The sequence below is a fragment of the Nyctibius grandis genome, chromosome 8 (genome assembly GCF_013368605.1).
Source record: "Nyctibius grandis isolate bNycGra1 chromosome 8, bNycGra1.pri, whole genome shotgun sequence".
In the NCBI taxonomy this organism is placed as follows: domain Eukaryota; kingdom Metazoa; phylum Chordata; class Aves; order Nyctibiiformes; family Nyctibiidae; genus Nyctibius; species Nyctibius grandis.
Window position 1 is genome coordinate 23,080,077 of NC_090665.1, and position 16,850 is coordinate 23,096,926.

The window sequence follows — 16,850 nt, forward strand, 5'->3', positions numbered from 1 at the left end:
CCTGGCTTGGTTTTGAGCTAGGCAGGGATTGCAGCAACCAAAGGTAAAGCCCAGCACAACCATGAGCAAAAGCTCTTCTACCAGTTCTGCTGGCTTTGGAGACAGACTAGGGGGGTGAAGGGCTTGAAGGGGCATAGCAGATGTCACTTTGTAGACATCCTCATGCTCTGGCCTAAACTGGGCAGGTTTCTGAGGCTTTGGGCTGCCTTGTGAACTGGAGCTCCTGCCCCAAGCTGAGGAAAACAAAGCTGAATCGAGTTCCTGCATCCCCAAAGGCATGCTTGAAACCCTAAGGGAGGGAGGGAGTGAGGCAGCTGCTCTCCACCTCCTTGGGAGGGGAATGCGGGATAGAAGGATTAACCTGATTTTAAGCCCATTTGTTCCAGGAGAGAGTATGAGCCTGCAGGTGTAAAACAGAAAGGCACAGCTGAAAGGAAACACCAGTGCAAAACAAGGAACTTGCCATTAAGGGCTGCATTAGGTGGCTCCTGTCCAAGGCAGGCATCCTGCCACCCTGGGAAATCCATGACATGTAAGTAGTAGGTACCGAGCCTCTCTCACACTGGCTACTGGATGTTTTGCAAGAGTATTGGTTGTGTGAAGGGTGTGAGCTCATGGGCTGATAAAAATCAGCTTTTATCAGCTCCCATCCTGTGCAAAGTGGCTCTATGTGACACGCACATGGAACAATTCTCTGAACTGGTGATGCTGTGTATATGTCACTGAATTTCTGCTTGCATCTAAATGCACTTTGGAAAGAATTTAACCTTTTGATTTAAGATAAGTTTTTTACTACTCTAACAGGAGAGTGAAGTGGTGAGGGATCTGGTGAAATCCTACAGCTTTCAGAGATGTAGGAAGGGACACCACGACTGAACATGCCTGGTTAAGCAGTTATTTGCCTCTGTGAGCAATGCAGACCTTGTGGTCAGTTGATGAGGGCACTGCCTGCAAAATCAGACTTCAGTTTTAAAGTAACAGATAAACACACAAATAACTCAATTACTGGGGGAAAATGTGTCTTGGGCACTAGCAGACACTAATGTGACTCCTGCATAGAGCTCTCTCCCAATTCTTCTGTGCTCAGGTCTGGGTTTCCTAACAGAGGCTTGCTGCTCGCTGCCTGCACCTGGAAGGAAGCTGACAGCTGTCACCCAAGGAAAACCTCTGAACTCTACAGTACGTAGCAGCAGGGAAACACCTTACGTCAAGGGCTGAAGCTGCCACATTGTTATGCTCACTAACTGCACGAGGCAGATGTCTCTGCTGGCGTGGCTGATACCCAGGTTGCTTTTCATTGGCCCTGGTCTGCAACACCAGCAGCAGCCTCCGTGCTGATTAATTTTAATTGCCTGCACAACACAAGAAAACCATGCTGGTGTGCTTTGCAGCATGAAAGGTCTCTGGTCAACACCACCTTTGGAGCTGGAGATGTGGCCCAAATGCAGTTCCCAGCATCAGGGCTCACAAGTGCTCCATGCCACAAGGCCCCCCAGAGACTGGGGGGAGGAGGGAGGAAATGAGCAGAGGGTTTTAAAGCAGGTCACATAGCATAGATAGGGTATGGCTGAGCTAAAATGTCTTTAAAGAGATGCAGTTTGATAAGCTAGCATATCCTGTGACTGCTGGAAATGCTTAAGGTGGGGTAGATGAGGTGGCTGCAGCATCAGAGGGACTAGGCAGCAACCTACAGCTGTGAGAAAAGGATGGAGATGGCTGTAAAACAGCATCTTGCTGCTGCTGGAGGACCAGGAACAGGCTGGGGCTCGATGGACAAGGTCACCAGTATTATGGAGAGTGTCCTGCTTTCCCCTCACTATAGACTGGGGAGAGCTGGTCAGCAGCTGTCCCCCACTGTGGAAGCTGGTGACCACCTAGGGAGGAAAGCCAGGGCTGGGCTCATTTTCTCCAGCAGCTCAAGAAGTGGCAGGCTTCTTCCAGAGCCTTAGCAGAGAGCTTGAAGGAAGAGAAGCAAGGCAAAGGCTGACGGCACAGTGGGTGTCACAGTAGCACTGTGGTGGCAAACGTCGAATGTTTTTCCCAGTGGGATGCCCGTGGGGAAGCAGCTGCACCAGAGGGGGAGTCTTGTGTGTAAAATCCTCCTCTCTCCTTGTTGGGGGAGCTCAGAAGTGAGAAGGTACCAGAGGGGCAAAGGGTGACTATGGTGGGGGAAATGACTAAGGAAGCATGGGAGCCGTGGTGGGTGAGGGAAGGGACCTGCAACTGAGCAGATGGAGAGGAAGAAGAAAAATGGGGTGGGAAGTATGGGGTACTGCATGGCATCTGCATCAACTGCCTTCAAACCTGCCACTTCCATGGCAACTGCCCTGATTTTCACCAACATTCCTATAAATTGAATGGGTAGCTGTCAGCAAAGGTTTAATAAATGTGCTGTACAGGTATGAGAACAGACTTGGACAGGGCAGTACTTCTGAGGGATGTTAATCAAACCCTGGCCCCTGGGCAGCGAGCTGACCTGGGAGGGGAGCACAGCCAGAAAGAGGGAGCAGCCACACTGCCTCGGTGGCAGAAGAGCCCTAGGTGAGGGCCCTGCCACAGCACTTCAGCGAGGGGCTTCTCCTCTCTGTTTCCAAATAGCATAAAGCAAGCTGGAAACTGCCTGCTCTGCCCTTGCTGTTGTTGTCCACAGCTCTCTCAAACACACTGATCTAAGGCACAGCACTAGTTTCTTTTCTTTTTTTGAAACCTGTGTGCTTTCAGGCTCATCTCTCACTGCATCCCTTGAAAACAGCAATGTAGTCACCCTAACCACAGAACTGCTTTAAAGACCCTGGAAAGGGATGCAAGGCTTTACTTAGACAAAAAAGCAATCTTTTGGAATCACTTGTTTCCCATGGTGGGATGAATTTAGCTTCCAGTTCCCAGCTGCTGTTAGGAAGTAATATGCTGTTGGTCTTCCAGGTAAAGTACCTGGAGGATACCTTGGAGTAAGAACAGACACCAAAAGGCTCAGAGATCGCAAGCTACTGCACGGCCCTCTGCATCGCAGGGACTGCACTGCCCTGCAGAAACTGGTGTCTAAGCCTCCTCTGCCTCCTCCCAGCCACAGCAGGACCCTGAGCAGCGGTTCACAGAGAGCAAGAGAGAATGAACCAAAGTGATGTTACCTGTAGGTTCAATGCCACAAAATCAGCAACGGGTCCCGACGGAGGTAGGGCGTGTGGGGGCTGTGCAGCCACGCATCCTGGCCAGGGGGAGCGGGGCCAGCCAGTGGGGGCTGGAGCACAGGCACTGCCTGCGTGCACAGGGCAAGTGCCCAGCACCAACAGCCCGCTGGTACTTGAGGGTTTCTATGGCACCTCCTCCTCCTGTGTAGGAGAACATTTCATGTCAGTGTGGTCTTGAATGTCAGTCTGCTGACCAAATAAATGGTGGTGATACTTTCCAGTGAGGTCTAGCACCTCAGCATTCAGCACTTCCTAAAACGGTGTGTTCAACAGCTAGCAGTGGTACTCAGCAACTGTGGGTTTGAAATGCTGTGCTGAAACCTAAGCTAAGCAAGGCCAGGAAGATGGGGTATCTGGTGTTCGATCGCCCCGTGCAGCTGGAGGTGCAGGGCCCTCCAGCTGAGTGCTGAATTGAGTCATGCTCACATAGCTCTGGGTGGGGAAGTGGGCACACTGAGCAGCTTGGCACACAGGCTGGAGAAAGTCTCCCGAACCCTTTTCAGATGAAGATTGCTGCACCTAAATGGCCCCTTGGGATGTGTTTGGTGCCTGGGGCAGGGATGGAGCAGGAGATGGCCACCATGGGGTCAGTGGCAGGGCTTCAGGCTGCACTCCTGTTTGAGCCACAGGTACAGCCAAAGCACCCGAGAGCTTCAGGCTGGTGGCTGAACCAAGGCCTTGGCGTCTCACATGGGTGGCAAAGAGCCCCACTTGTCAGACCCTGTGTTGACAGATGTGGAGGAGGGTGAGAGAACTGTAAGCCCCAAAGGGCTCAGTGATGGGCTATTTAATTGGTGTTGCTAATCAGCGTGCAATATAGCTAGTGGGGAATTGTCTCGCTGCCCACTTACCATTAGTACCTGACCAGCTGTAACACTTCTTCATTGCAGTGATGCTAATGGTGGTTGGCTGCTCATAAAATAGCATGATGGGTACTCTCCTGGCTATGGGAGCTGTGAGAGAGGAGAAGCTGGCTGACTCGAGCTCAGGAGTGAAAGCACGCAGGCACTGGATGGCAGGATGCTGGTGTGGCCCAGGTGTCACTGGCTCGGGAGGCACCAGGTGACATCAAGCAGAGGAAGTGCTCAGCAAGGCTGTGCAGGGGAGAGGATCCAACAGAAGATCCTGAAGATAAGATCCACTCGCTCTGCTCCACCACAAGGCTTACGCACGTTGCAGCCACCCTATAACCACAGGGATGTGCGTGCTGATCACAGCCCTCAGGAGGCAACCAGGCATCAAAGGCCCCCAGATTTGTCTGTCACAGAGGACAAACCATCAGTGCATAAGGTAGGAGCCACGTAAAATGTCTCTGAACAACATGCTGATAAGACCCTCAGATACCATCTCGCATTATGAGGTGCTGTGGCGTAAGAGGGCAGGGAAGCGTGCTGATATGAAACACTGCAGTGGCTCCTTGGGTCACAGCATGACAGAGGGACTGGAGGGTCACTGTAGGAGTTTAAGACCAGGAAAGATGTGTGTGAAGAGAGCCACAAAGGAAAGGCGGTGTGAGCTGTTTGCCTGTGGTAGCTGCAGCTGCATTTCCCAAACAGAGGCTGATGCTGTGGGTTATTTTTGACTGGGAGCCCAGGATGATGGCCTTGTTCACAGAGTGGCTGAGGTTATCCAAGGCTATCTCCAGGCATTCTCTGGGCAACCTACTCCAGTGTTTGATCACACTGAGAGTAAACATTTTTTCCTTATGTCTAAACGGACTTCCCTATATTTCAGTTTGTGCCCATTGCCTCTTGACCTCTCACTGTCACCACTCAGAAGAGCTCCATCTTCTTTACTTCATCCCGTGGCTGTTTATACACATGGGTAAGATCCTTTCAAGCCTTCTCTTCTCCAGGCTGAACAGTCCCAGCTCTCTCAGCCTCTCCTCTTATGAGAGATGCTACAGTCCCTTAATCATCTTTGTGGCCCTTCCCTGGACCTGCTCCAGTAAGTCCATGTCTATCTTGTACCGGGGAGCCCAGCATGGGACAGAGCACTCCAGATGTGTCTCACCAGTGCTAGGTAGAGGGGAAGGATCACGTCCCTTGACCTGCTGGCAATGCTCACCCTAATGCAGCCCGGAAAGCTGTTTCCTGCCTTTGCTGCAACGGCGCACTGCCGGCTCACAGTCAGCTTGGTTTCTACCAGGATCCCAGGTCCTTCTCTGCAAAGCTGCTTTCCAGACGGTCAGACTCAGCCTCTACTGGTGCCTGGGGTTGTTCCTCCCCAGGTGCAGGATTTGTCACTTCCCCTTGTTGAACCCCATGAGGTTTCTGCCAGCCCATTTCTCCAGCCTGTCAAGGTGCCTCTGAACGGTGGCACAACCCTCTGGTGTATCAGCCACTCCCCTCGGTTTTGTATGATCTGCAAACTTGCTGAGGGTGCACTCCATCCGAGCGCCAGGCCATTATTGTTTGGCATCTTCATTATTTGTCCCAGTCTCAACCTCCAAGGGACTCCACTAGGGACTGGCCTCCAGCTGGACTTCTTGCTGCTAATCACAGCCCCTGGAGCTTGGCAGTTCAGCCAGTTTTCAGTCCACCTCACTGTGCATTTATCTAGCCCATACTTCATCAGTCTGTCTATGAGAGTATTATGGGAGATAGTAAGGCTTTCAACACTAAAGTTGAGATAAACAATGTCCACTGCCCTCACTTCATCCACCAAGCAAAGTCATCTCATCAGAGGCAGCTATCAAGTTGGTCAGGCATGATTTTGTAAATCCAATCACCTTCTTGTCCTTAATATGCCTTTGAATGGTTTCCAAGATGACTTCATCCATCTGCTTCCCAGGGATCAAGGTGAGACTGGCTGTCTTGTAGTTCCCTGGATGCTCCTTCCTGTCTTTCCTGAAGATAGAGGTGTGATGTTTGAGTAAGAAGTCAGCAGTGTTAAAGGGAAGAGCACACCGTGAGTGCCAGCTCACGTGCAGACCTGGCTGTAAAAAGAGACGAGATGAGCAGCAGTAGAAAATTACTTTGGGCAGGGACGATAAAAGGAGCAGGGTAAGCTTTCCTATGGAAGATGCCAACTCCAAATTTATGTGCTGCCGTCCGAAAATCTGGGTATAGTGCCAGTTATAGTGCCAGTTATAGGACAGGAGCAGTTTGAAATAGAAATGCTGCACTGAGTGTGCTTGCTGCGGCCCCTCAAAGCTGCAGAGTGATGCAGTGACTGAGGGGAAGCAGAAGGGCAGGGACACCCATCTTCCAAACGGGTAGACAAGGCTTTGAACTCTGAAATGCTAAGTGGACAAAAAGCCACAGGCTAGTGGGGAAGGGAGCAAATACCTCCATGGGGCGTTGTGAGGGGTGATACTTTGGGGTGGCAGTATGCTTCAGGGTCTGATGGTGTGGCATGATGGAAACGATGCAGCGGCAACCATCAAAGCACAGTGCTTTCCCTTCCAGGGAAGACTTGTTGATAAGTGTGTTTGCGTCTGCAGAGTGTGAAGCAGCATCAAGATGAGTCACACGAGTGTCAGTTCTGCCGAAACGCAGTTCTCAGCCCTGGGAGCCAGACTGCACCTTCCTGAGAGCCTGCTGCCCGGCCCCTGTCGCACCCATGGCCCCGGCGCGATGGAGCCAGACACCCACCGTGGGGAGAGGCTGATCCCCCACCACGGCTGTGCAGGTGAGCTGTCACCCAGGCAGAGCCAGGGAGCCAGAGCCTGTTGAATGCTTGTGCCCCCACAGAGCCCACCATGCGTCACTCCCAAAGGGGTTCCCTCCACGGCAAGGTGGGCACAAGAGCTTTGGTTTCTCCTGCTCCCTGTGTTTGTGGGGAAAGCAAAGCCCTCAGCCTTGGCTGTCCCCACACTCACCGTGATGTGCGAGCTCGGTGATGAGCCCTGCCATGCGAGGCAGGACGGGGGTGAGCAGCGAACAGGAGGTGCTGGCCTAGGAAAGAGCCCCAAAGAGGGATGTGAGCCAGGAGGGTGATGTGGCTGGGGGAGAAGACCATGGGTGCGGGGACCAAGATGGAGACAGGCTGGTCTTACGGTCAGGACTGATGTGCTCCACCCTGCGCAAAGGCTGGAAGTGGCTAGGGGACACAAAGAGAGGACCTCTTGGATGGTGGCAGCCAAACAGCACTGGGAGAAGGTAGGTCTGTGCCAGTAAGGCCAGTGGCACCTGCCTGCAAGCAGGGTGTCTAGCCTGGACACAGCAATTTGTTCCTCCAAGGAAGACAGGAGAAGGCTGTGCATTGCCGGGTCCTCCTAAGGACCTGTATATTTTCCTGGCATTTTTCACCAGTGTCCTCCCAAATCTCAGTGCTGGAGGATGCTAAACTAACACAGATTGTATCTGTTCGTGTTTTGCTAAAATATAGTACACTAAGCAGGACTAGACAAAGTGGTTTTGGTTTGAAATGGGGAACGCCTACGTGGGATGCTGCAAACCTTCATGAGACAGCCTGGGTGACCTTTGAAGGTACCACCTTTCCCATAGCAGCAAGGCAAAAACACTCTTAAACTTGGGTTTGTTTTTTTTTCCTTCCCACCCCTCAACCATGAACATCTGCTTCCTACATTATCAATTTGAAAGGTCATTTTGCTGTGGAATCCTTTGGGCGTGGAAGGTCTTCACCTTTATTAAAATTCTAAATTCAAAGCTTAATTTATTTACAATTTATGTTCACATGTCCAAGGAGTAGGAGAACAAAGAAGATGTAAGGATAGCATTGTTTGTAAAGCCAGCCATGCTTTAGACAAAGGCCGGCTGCAGCAGTACCCCGCTTGTACAATGCTGTAGAAATACACCGTACAGGTGCCTCTGTTTTGAATGAATTTTACGTATGCCCTGCACACGTACTTGAACGGATCATTAGTGCCCTTCAGGCTGCACACCAGCCTATTCAGCCTCATTAATGCTGATGCTATAAACTCACATTGTTGATTTCTTGAGCTGAAAAAACTTTTGCTCTTATGTAAATGGAAGAACCATTTTGTTTCTGAGCACCCTGTGCTTGGGTGGAGACACCTGATATTTCAACAGCTCCAGCAGATTTTTTTTCTCTTTTTCCCTGAACCACAAGACATTAAAAAAAAAATTGTTTTTTTGCTAATGGAAGCAACAGAGGAGAGCAGAGGTAGGGCCGGTAATTGTAACACACGCTTGCCTGACCTTGTCTGGCTCCCAGGAGAACAAATCAGTTTGCCCTCTGCTTTCACCAACCAGTCTGTAATTTGCCTGTAGTTATCCTCCCCATTTCTACGTTTGAATGGAGGCACTTTCAGACTAGGAGGAGCATTCACTCCTGCACTGTAGCACATGCGACTGTTAGAGGCTTTTGCTTATATTTTTGGACTTTGCCCATGGGACTTTTTTGTTCCTGGTCTTCTAAGCGTTACTGGCACAGACTAGGTTGCAATGTACATACGTTGATTCCCTGAGTGTCCTTAAAACTCACTGCCTTCTGGATTCATTGCCCTTCATCCTCCATGCTCATTTTTCCACTTGTCTTCTAAACTCTACTACATCTTGGTTTTTATAAACGCAGATGAGAACATGCAGTTTACCTGAGAGCTTTTCCCTACAGACAAACCCTGGCTAAACACTTGTTTCCAATCAGAGATACACCAGATCAGTCAATAGCATTACCCAGCTCCAAAGCACCGGGGCCAGAGGGCACACCAGCTAATGGTGACAAATGGGTTTTCCTTCCTGCGTATGCTACCGAGCATTCAATATAATTAACTGTGCAATTGCAATAAGGGGATTTAAAGCAAATGACGCTACCCTGAGCCTGCTGGGTGGTGTGACCTATAGATCTGTGCATTTATAGAAAATGTAGTATGTCAGTGATTGGATTGATTGGTAATGTTTGCAGGACTGCCTTTTAGATTCAAAGATGAAGTCGTTCATGTTTGCTTTGCTTTTCAGGACAGGGAAGCATATAACCATACCTATAAATGTCAGCCTTTCCTTTTTCTGGAACTGTGCTGACATATTATGCTCAGAGAATAAAACAGAAGAGCGCAGAATATGAACCTGGCCGACGCGCACATACTCTGGGAGACGGGCATACTTCCACCTTGCACGGACACAGCACAAGGAAAATCTGGTTTGTGAAGTTCAGCTCCCGGTTCTGCCACTGGAATTTAATTTTGAGCTTGGACATCCTGGCTTTCAGCGTCTCACAGGTATAGTATGTGAGGGAGCAGAGCTGAAAGCAACGCACCCACAACGAGCCACTGACTTGCACCAAGGCATTTTCACTCTTAAACACTCACTTGCTCTGTGCCATCCAGCTACTCGTCACCAGTGAGAATTCAACACAATTAAAAAACCCCTGCCCTTGTGCCACAGCCTTTTGTCCCAAGCCCTGAAAATGTGACAGCTTTGCCAGCATACACACGCCCTCCATTGGCCTCCCACTTAAAGATCTCCGTATTTCCTAGAAAAGAAGAAACAAAACTTAGGCAGAAAATTTGGCCAAAAAGACATCGTCCAGTGGTGGTGGCCGCTCTCCTTCCCGGCCCTCATCAGCACTGAGCGAGCATGAGGCTATGCAGAACAGCGAGCTGCAGGCGTCAGGGAGCGCGTGAGGTAAGGAAAACCGAGAAACCCATAAAGTTGTGCGGGATGCCATCTAACTACAGAGTTCATTTGGTGGCTGGGGCTTTGTCTGCTTCGCTCCGTGACATTTCATCTGTGCGACAGTCTTTCACCACAGCTTGCTACTCAGGAAAGCAGCGCATTTCCCCACAAGTCCCTTGTGCAAAGATCTAACCACAATGCATTTTCCAGATGTTAGTGATGCAGACCCCGAGCCTGAAGATAAATTAAAAAAAAATTAACCACTTTCTCACGACTTCAATGCTATCTTCTGCCTATTCAGGGACTTCTAGACTTGCCAAAGTTTCATTGTTGTAATAGTCTCAACAGCCTCTTATTTAGGTCCCCCCTTTACCTATCCCTAGTTTTAATGGTTTAAAGTACTTTCAATGGTTTAAAATACTCAGTTATCACAATATTGGTGTTTTTGGAGAATTAAAGACCTCCTGAGAGGTCAGCAGGAGCTGAGGGGATGGCAAGGGCACCCACTACTCACCTGCAGATGGAACAGGGACTTGGCAGTGCACATGCCTCTGTCACTGCCTGGTGACCCCCGGACAGCCGGGTCCTGCAGATTCTGCCCAGGCAAGCCCAGCTGCAAAGCACACAGGGTGACACTGAACCCGGCCATGCGGGGACAAGGTCCTTGGATCCTGCAGTGAAGCATGGCAAAGTGGTGTAGGAGGACAAGATAAGGCCACTGGGGATGGGAATTAAAAACTCTTGGAATTTTAACTCAGCACACACCCAGCAGGTGCTTTGGGAACCTGCCTGTGCCTTCCCCACAGACAGCATCCCCTCTGGTTCCACGGCTGCTGACAGAGCTCAACGATGGCATTAGTGTCACCGCACTGCTAATATTGAGGGGTGGCTGTGATAGGTCACGGCTCAACCGCTCACCCCAGGGAAAGTGTTCACTTTGTGCTGCTGCTTCTCACAGCTTGATGACTGGTGCAAAGTTTCGAAACTCCCCAGAAGAAAAGCCTATATAAAGAGAAGAGTCACACTTTTAATGAAATTCCTACATACTGTAAATAGTTGTCCTGAAAATCAAAGACTTACTGCAGGACACCATTCACCTTCCCGTACTGCAAGAGGTTTAGACTGAACTGGTGGGGAGTGAGGATGTGCTGAAGGACAGCTTAAATACTTGCTAATTGGACAAAAAAATGTTAAACAGCAGGTCCAGAATTACTCTTGGGGTCCAGCTGTGTATAGCTGGAGTGTCCCAGCACACCCTAGTTGTTTGCCACCAGCCCTAAACCTTCACCAGTGCTGTGGCCCTGGCACGTGTGCACCCTTCAGAGTGGAAAGAGGCAGCTGACACCAGGCTCAACATGTTCACCCGGGTTTTGCAGCCACGAGTGCAGAGGTGAGCATGGTAACCTATTAAATGGCCTTGCCTAACTCTCAGCTGGGAGTTTGTGAGGGAGTCGCATCCACAGGCAGTGCCCCACCGAGCTCCAAGTGCTGCCCAGCTGGGAGCCAGCACCATGCTGCACCCACGGTGCCGGGGATGCCCACAGCCGTGGGAGCGGGGCAGCTTTGCATGCACCCGGCAGCAGCCGACGGCTGGAGGGGAGGGAGGGACTCCCAGAGTATTTGCCCTTTCTCTGTTCTGAAAAAATAATTTCTGGAAATGTCTGTAACACTCAGAGTGCAGGGACCTCTTTGGCTTTTAGCACACTTCCAGAAGCATTAATGGGCCTTGAAAAAAAGAGAAGAAAAAGCCATTAAGCTTTTTCTTTGTTTTTACGGCCTATTACCTACCGTCATCTTTAACAATCTCTTTTGTGACCCATCATAGGGCAAATAATGCAATAAACTGCCTTAAATGCCACTAATCTTCCTGCTGCTGCCCTGTGCATGCCCTGCTGCCATGGGGGCTGTGCACGTCCAGCCCTTCCACCCAGCCCCCCGAGAAGGGGGTATCTACACATCCCAAAACATCCACGGCTGTCACTGCAAAGGCAGGGCTTGTGGCTTAACAGGAGGCAAGCGCTTTGCTGTGTGAAGTCCTGCTGGGGCTCTTGGGGAGAGGACAGACCTCTTGCTGTGAAGGCTGGTGGTGGACCAGAAATATTTTGGGGACTGTGATTTTTCTATTCCAGTACAGAAAAAACAGGCACATAAAAAGAAAAAAAACACCACCAAGAAAAAAAACCAGGAGAAAGTAAGATTTAAGCCTTTTAACATTTGAGACAATGCCATTTGTGTAACTAACTGACCAATTTTATAGGATACATTTTTCACAGCAGTGTATCCTAGGGATCCATTTCACATCACGGCCCTGCTGTAGCCTTCGAGCTGTGTCAGGGATCTTCACCTGACGTGTACCCGCCTGCCTGGGCCATGGCGCAAGGGAAGAGGTCAGTGACTCCAACCAGTCAAAGCCCTTCCCTGGTTTCCCATTGAGGTGTCTGCATGGGGAACACCTCGTTTCTGAACCATCTCCTCTTTCACATAGATGATACTGGCTTTAAGATCTCAAGCAATGAAGAATTTATTTTGCCTTTTCTTTGTCTTTTTGGTGTCTAATTGCCCTCAATGCTAAATTAAAACCGCCTTTCCAGTTTGATACCCATCGGTTTTAATTTCCAGTCTCGCTGAGTCACACTTTCCTCCCCAGACCCCTTCCCCAGCATGGAGGAGGACGCGGTGTCTCCGGTCTGCTGGCTCCGTAAGGACGACAGTGCTATGCTCACTCTTTCCATGACACCCCGTCTCTTTGTGAAGCTGAAAGCCTAGAGAGGACTACAGCTCTGCACTAATAAAAACTACCAACAGCAACATTTTGCAGGGCCATCTGAAACGCCATGGTCTGGGAAGCAGTGACCCAGGCTGCTCACAGCTTGGGGCGAGAGCTGAGCCTGCAGCTCGGGACTAAGGTACACCAGGCTTCTCTAAACTCAGTATAACCAAGCAGATCTCAGAATATTTCCTTGCTAGAGTGTGTCACTGTCTCATTCTTCTTCTGGACCATTCTCAAACAAAAGCCATTACTGGAAGCCACACAGATTTCATGTAGCATCAGGGGCCACTTAGAGAACAACCACCAAAGCAGTAACAGACAAAGAAAAGGGGTGGCACAGGGATGTGCAGCCCTGTGGAGGTCTCATTTTAATGGGGGAGTATTTCTGGGAATCAGATAAACTCTGTGTGTGTGCATATGTGCAGGCACGCTCTGGGGCAGCAGGATGGCTCGGTGCCAGCTGGGACCTCTGGGGCAGGCACAGATGCTTGCTCCTGCCCCCGCCATCTTCACCTTGCTGGCACTTTGCCTCCCCACAGGCACCCTTGGTGGTGTGGCTGTGTCCCAGGATGGCACTACCGCAGGCAAAGCTTGTCCTGAGCGCCCAATTCAATCTCCACTGCCGGTAAATGTTTTCAGCTATAGCCATTTGTTCACACACTGCAAGCCATTCCCGATAACCTGGGGGAACCGACTCCTAAAGGCTTCGTTACTGACCCTTCTGATTTGATAACTATTCATTACTGGCTAGAAAAGGGTAAATAGACCAAAGCTGCTGCACTCACAGCAGCAACGAGTTTGGAGACAAAGTCCCCTGTAGAGGAACAGCCAACCACATCTGATGGGACAACCCAAAGGGATCCCACAGGAAGCATTCGCGTGCTTACAAAAACGGGTCATTCCAGGCACTTGGCACCTCACTAAAATCCTGATGGTGCTCCCTAATGGCAATCACTAATATTTATAATGATCTATACCAAAATAAAGACATGGCACCAACTCGTTGCAGGCATAACCACTGTTCAAATTCACCAAGTCTCATTAAGATAGTTTGGGGCTAACAGCCCTACAAGGAGATTATAATTTATAAAGAATTTTTTAAAAAGAATCTTTAAGAAAAAAAAATACAAACCCAAAATTTGAAAAGAGAATAAGAAGGACCAAATAGAAAAGTCTGTTCTAAGCCTGCCCATTTATAGCAAAGAGTAGCAGTTGTTCACATGGGAATTACTCACACAATCATTAGGAAACTCATTAGCTAACAGACTTTATTTTGAGGAATAAAGATGAGATATCACCAGGGACTGCAACAGCAAAAATACAGATAATATCAAGTGATCCTTCACACATATCACAAGTTCAACTACAAGCAGTTAGAGGAGTGGCTTTTGGAAGAACTTAGGCTGATCTGTCAGCAAAAACACATCTTCATTACCATCTTTGGCCAAACCCAAGGGTGGAGGGCAAGAAATCCTGTGCAGCAATTGGAATTATGGAGTCCAGGCATCCAGGACAAGGTAAATCAATGGTGAGAGGAGTTTATTGTGCATGTTACTGGCAGACAACCATGTGCAGCTCTGGCAAGGGCAATACTGGTAGGCTTTACGATTACTGGCCCCAGCACAGGTGGGGTGATGACATCCCAGCAGGTAACTGGCCATAACCTGCCTCTGGTTGGTTGACCCCTGTTGTGCTAAATAGCTCAAAACAGCAGTGCAAGAGGTTACTCTGGGTTTCCTCCAGCCAAACCCCCCCGTACGCTGGACGCCTCCCAGCAAACAGCCCCGGCTCCCCAAGAGCCACCTCCAGCCTACCAGCACATCACCCTGACAGCTGCCCACGCTCTGGGTGAAACCTGTTCAATGTCTCCACTACCCGTTTAATGGCCCACAAATACCAGCCCAGGGCGCGCAGCACAGGCTGTGTTGCCCCGGCAGGACAAGGCATTGGCAGGGCACACACCAGCGGGGACCACAAACTGTGGAGTCATGAAACCCATTAGGAACTGGATGGATTCCTTTCCTACCCCTTTCCAGACATTACCAAGATATTTGTGTAGGAAATGCATTGGTGCATACCAGCTGCACACCGATACTCAGTATTCAGCCCCATGGCACAGAGCCCAGCTGCTAATGCCGCGTTTGAGCTGCAGCGCAGCCACTCGTGTGTCCACCGACAGAAATGTCATCTCCTGGGTGGCTGAGATCGAACCCGCTGCAAAACCTCAGGACTGCCTTTGCTGCTGCCCCCCAAAACTCTCCTCTTGTCTCCTCGTGCAGCCGCATGCCCCACGTTCCCCGACCCGTGACTATTGGCCACGAGAGCTGCTGCAGGGCGACCACGCTGCTCCAGCACGGGGATGCTGGCCACACCGCCTGCATCGGCCAGCCTACCAGAGCACACACAGCATCTCCAGCCTGGTGACGAGTTGACCCGTCCCTGTGTATAAGCTGGGGCACCACAAAACAGAGCCCTTGAACAAGGCGTTGATCTGAAAAACCACTTTCCCCCGGCTCCCGCCGACCCCCCAGCATCGCCCAGCCCTCCATCGCAGGGCTGCACTGCACAGGCCGAAGCGCGACGGGGTGCAGGGTACCCTCTGCCTGGCTGGCACGGCCCAGAGGCGGTGTCCAGCCCCGCTCTCACGGGCATCACATGCCGAGATCTCAGTTCCAAGCAGCTTTCGCCCAGCCTGGATTCAGGCAACCTGAAAAACCCATTCCTCCGGTGACCACATTTGCATCTTATCAGGAGGGCCCCTGTGCCATCTTGTGGCCATTGTTAAATAAGAGAGAAACTTAACCAAACTTCAGAAAAAAAGACCTGCTGCTGGCTGCGGCCCCTGCCCCAGCCCCTGGCACCCACCTCCGGACATGCCACTGCTGCGGCAGCTCTGCAGAGAAAGAGGCTTTTTTTAATAAAATGGAAAAGAGAACTGAAGTGAAATCAGATGTGCTTCTGCTTGGAAACATGTCCTAAATTTACCTCTGACTTACCCACGAAAATGCATGCCACATGCCATATGAGAAGGGTGGAGCATGTCCCTCGGGTGCCCCCAGCACCAGCTCTGACCCAGGGCACGGGGTCCTGGCCCAAACCAGAGGGCAGGGGCATTGCCAGCAAATCATCACATCACATGCATAACAGAGCTCCCGTTGCATATAAATTAACCCTAAATTAAGGTGGGGAGGTGCAAAGATCTCAGGACAAGTGTATTGTTTCTTTATTCACATCAGGAAGGATGGAAAAGAACTCTAGCAGAAGATCAGTGATGAAGCAGAGAGAGAAACCATCAGGACTATATGGATTTTTTTTTCCCCCTCCCAGCAAAGACTGGTGGAAAATGTTTTTTGACACTCTCAGCAGGCACTTCTGGTGCTCCCCCAGTGCCCAAATGCCACCCTGCTCCTTGCCAGGCACCAGCTCGAGCCTGGCACAGAAACCTTCTACGACATAAATATGCATTGTAAAAATTATGTATTACACTGTCTCTGCAGAGCAGGGGAGACCTGGAAAAGGGGTGAATTGTCCCGTGTTCACAACTCCTCCAGCACAGCCACCCCCTTCCCGGGGAAGCGACTGCTGGCATCAGCAGCAGGGCTGGCCCCAGTCAGCAGGGCACCCCCCCATCCCAGTCGCCCTCCCCAGGGGCCACCTGCACCCCAGCAGAAGGTCCTGTAGGACAAGGCATCCCTGCACCGTGTCACAGAGAGCTGCTGCTGGCCCCGGCGCTGAGAAAGCCTCGCATCTCACTGAATTTAGGGCTGCAAAAGTTACTGGTTCTGCAAGCAGCTCTCCCAAGCTGCAGCCCATCCTTCACACCTCGACTGGGGAAACTCTGCTGTTAAGCCAGAAGCAGAAGCTGTTTTTTTGTGAACAAATGACATTTCCCTCTCGACTGTTCCCATTGCATTTTTTTTTAACTAGAATTTACCCTTCCTGAAACATCCCCACAGAGCTGTCATTGAGGTAAATCCATTTAACATTGCTCATACCTTTCTTCTGCCTTCGAAATCCAAGACCTGCTCCCCAAAGGAACTTCAGCACCTTGATATTATAAAACCAATAAGCTGCAGGCTCTTAGGGAGCATACCTAAAGAAATTTCTGTGCCATTAAGTTCCCAAGTCAATAACAAGAACGGAATTTCACATTGATGAAATGGCCAGAGCCTTCTTTGCCCAGTTCCCTTTTGGGAGTCACCTTGGCTATCACCTGCCCAACCACGACCACTAACTGCTCCGCTCGTTTTTGCTAACGCTGGTGCTGAGACGTTTAAGTGAATATGCAGATGCCAGCGAACGCACCCAAACTGCCCCTCAGCCGCTTATGAATACCCATAGCAGTCATGC

General features: G+C 50.5%; 1 long non-coding RNA gene across 2 annotated transcripts in view; it reads left to right on the forward strand.

The window, feature by feature from the left end:
• LOC137666702 (uncharacterized) overlaps nucleotides 1-12,665 on the forward strand; it is a 42,179-nt gene extending 29,514 nt beyond the window's left edge. The window contains exons 3-5 of one of the 2 annotated variants that reach the window (XR_011048683.1): nucleotides 6,634-6,821; nucleotides 9,074-9,739; nucleotides 12,378-12,665. This is a non-coding gene — a long non-coding RNA (uncharacterized lncRNA). Of the gene's footprint in view, nucleotides 1-6,633; nucleotides 6,822-9,073; nucleotides 10,101-12,377 lie in introns of those variants that run through there. The other variant, XR_011048682.1, reaches the window with a different exon arrangement.
• Nucleotides 12,666-16,850: the final 4,185 nt, after the last annotated feature.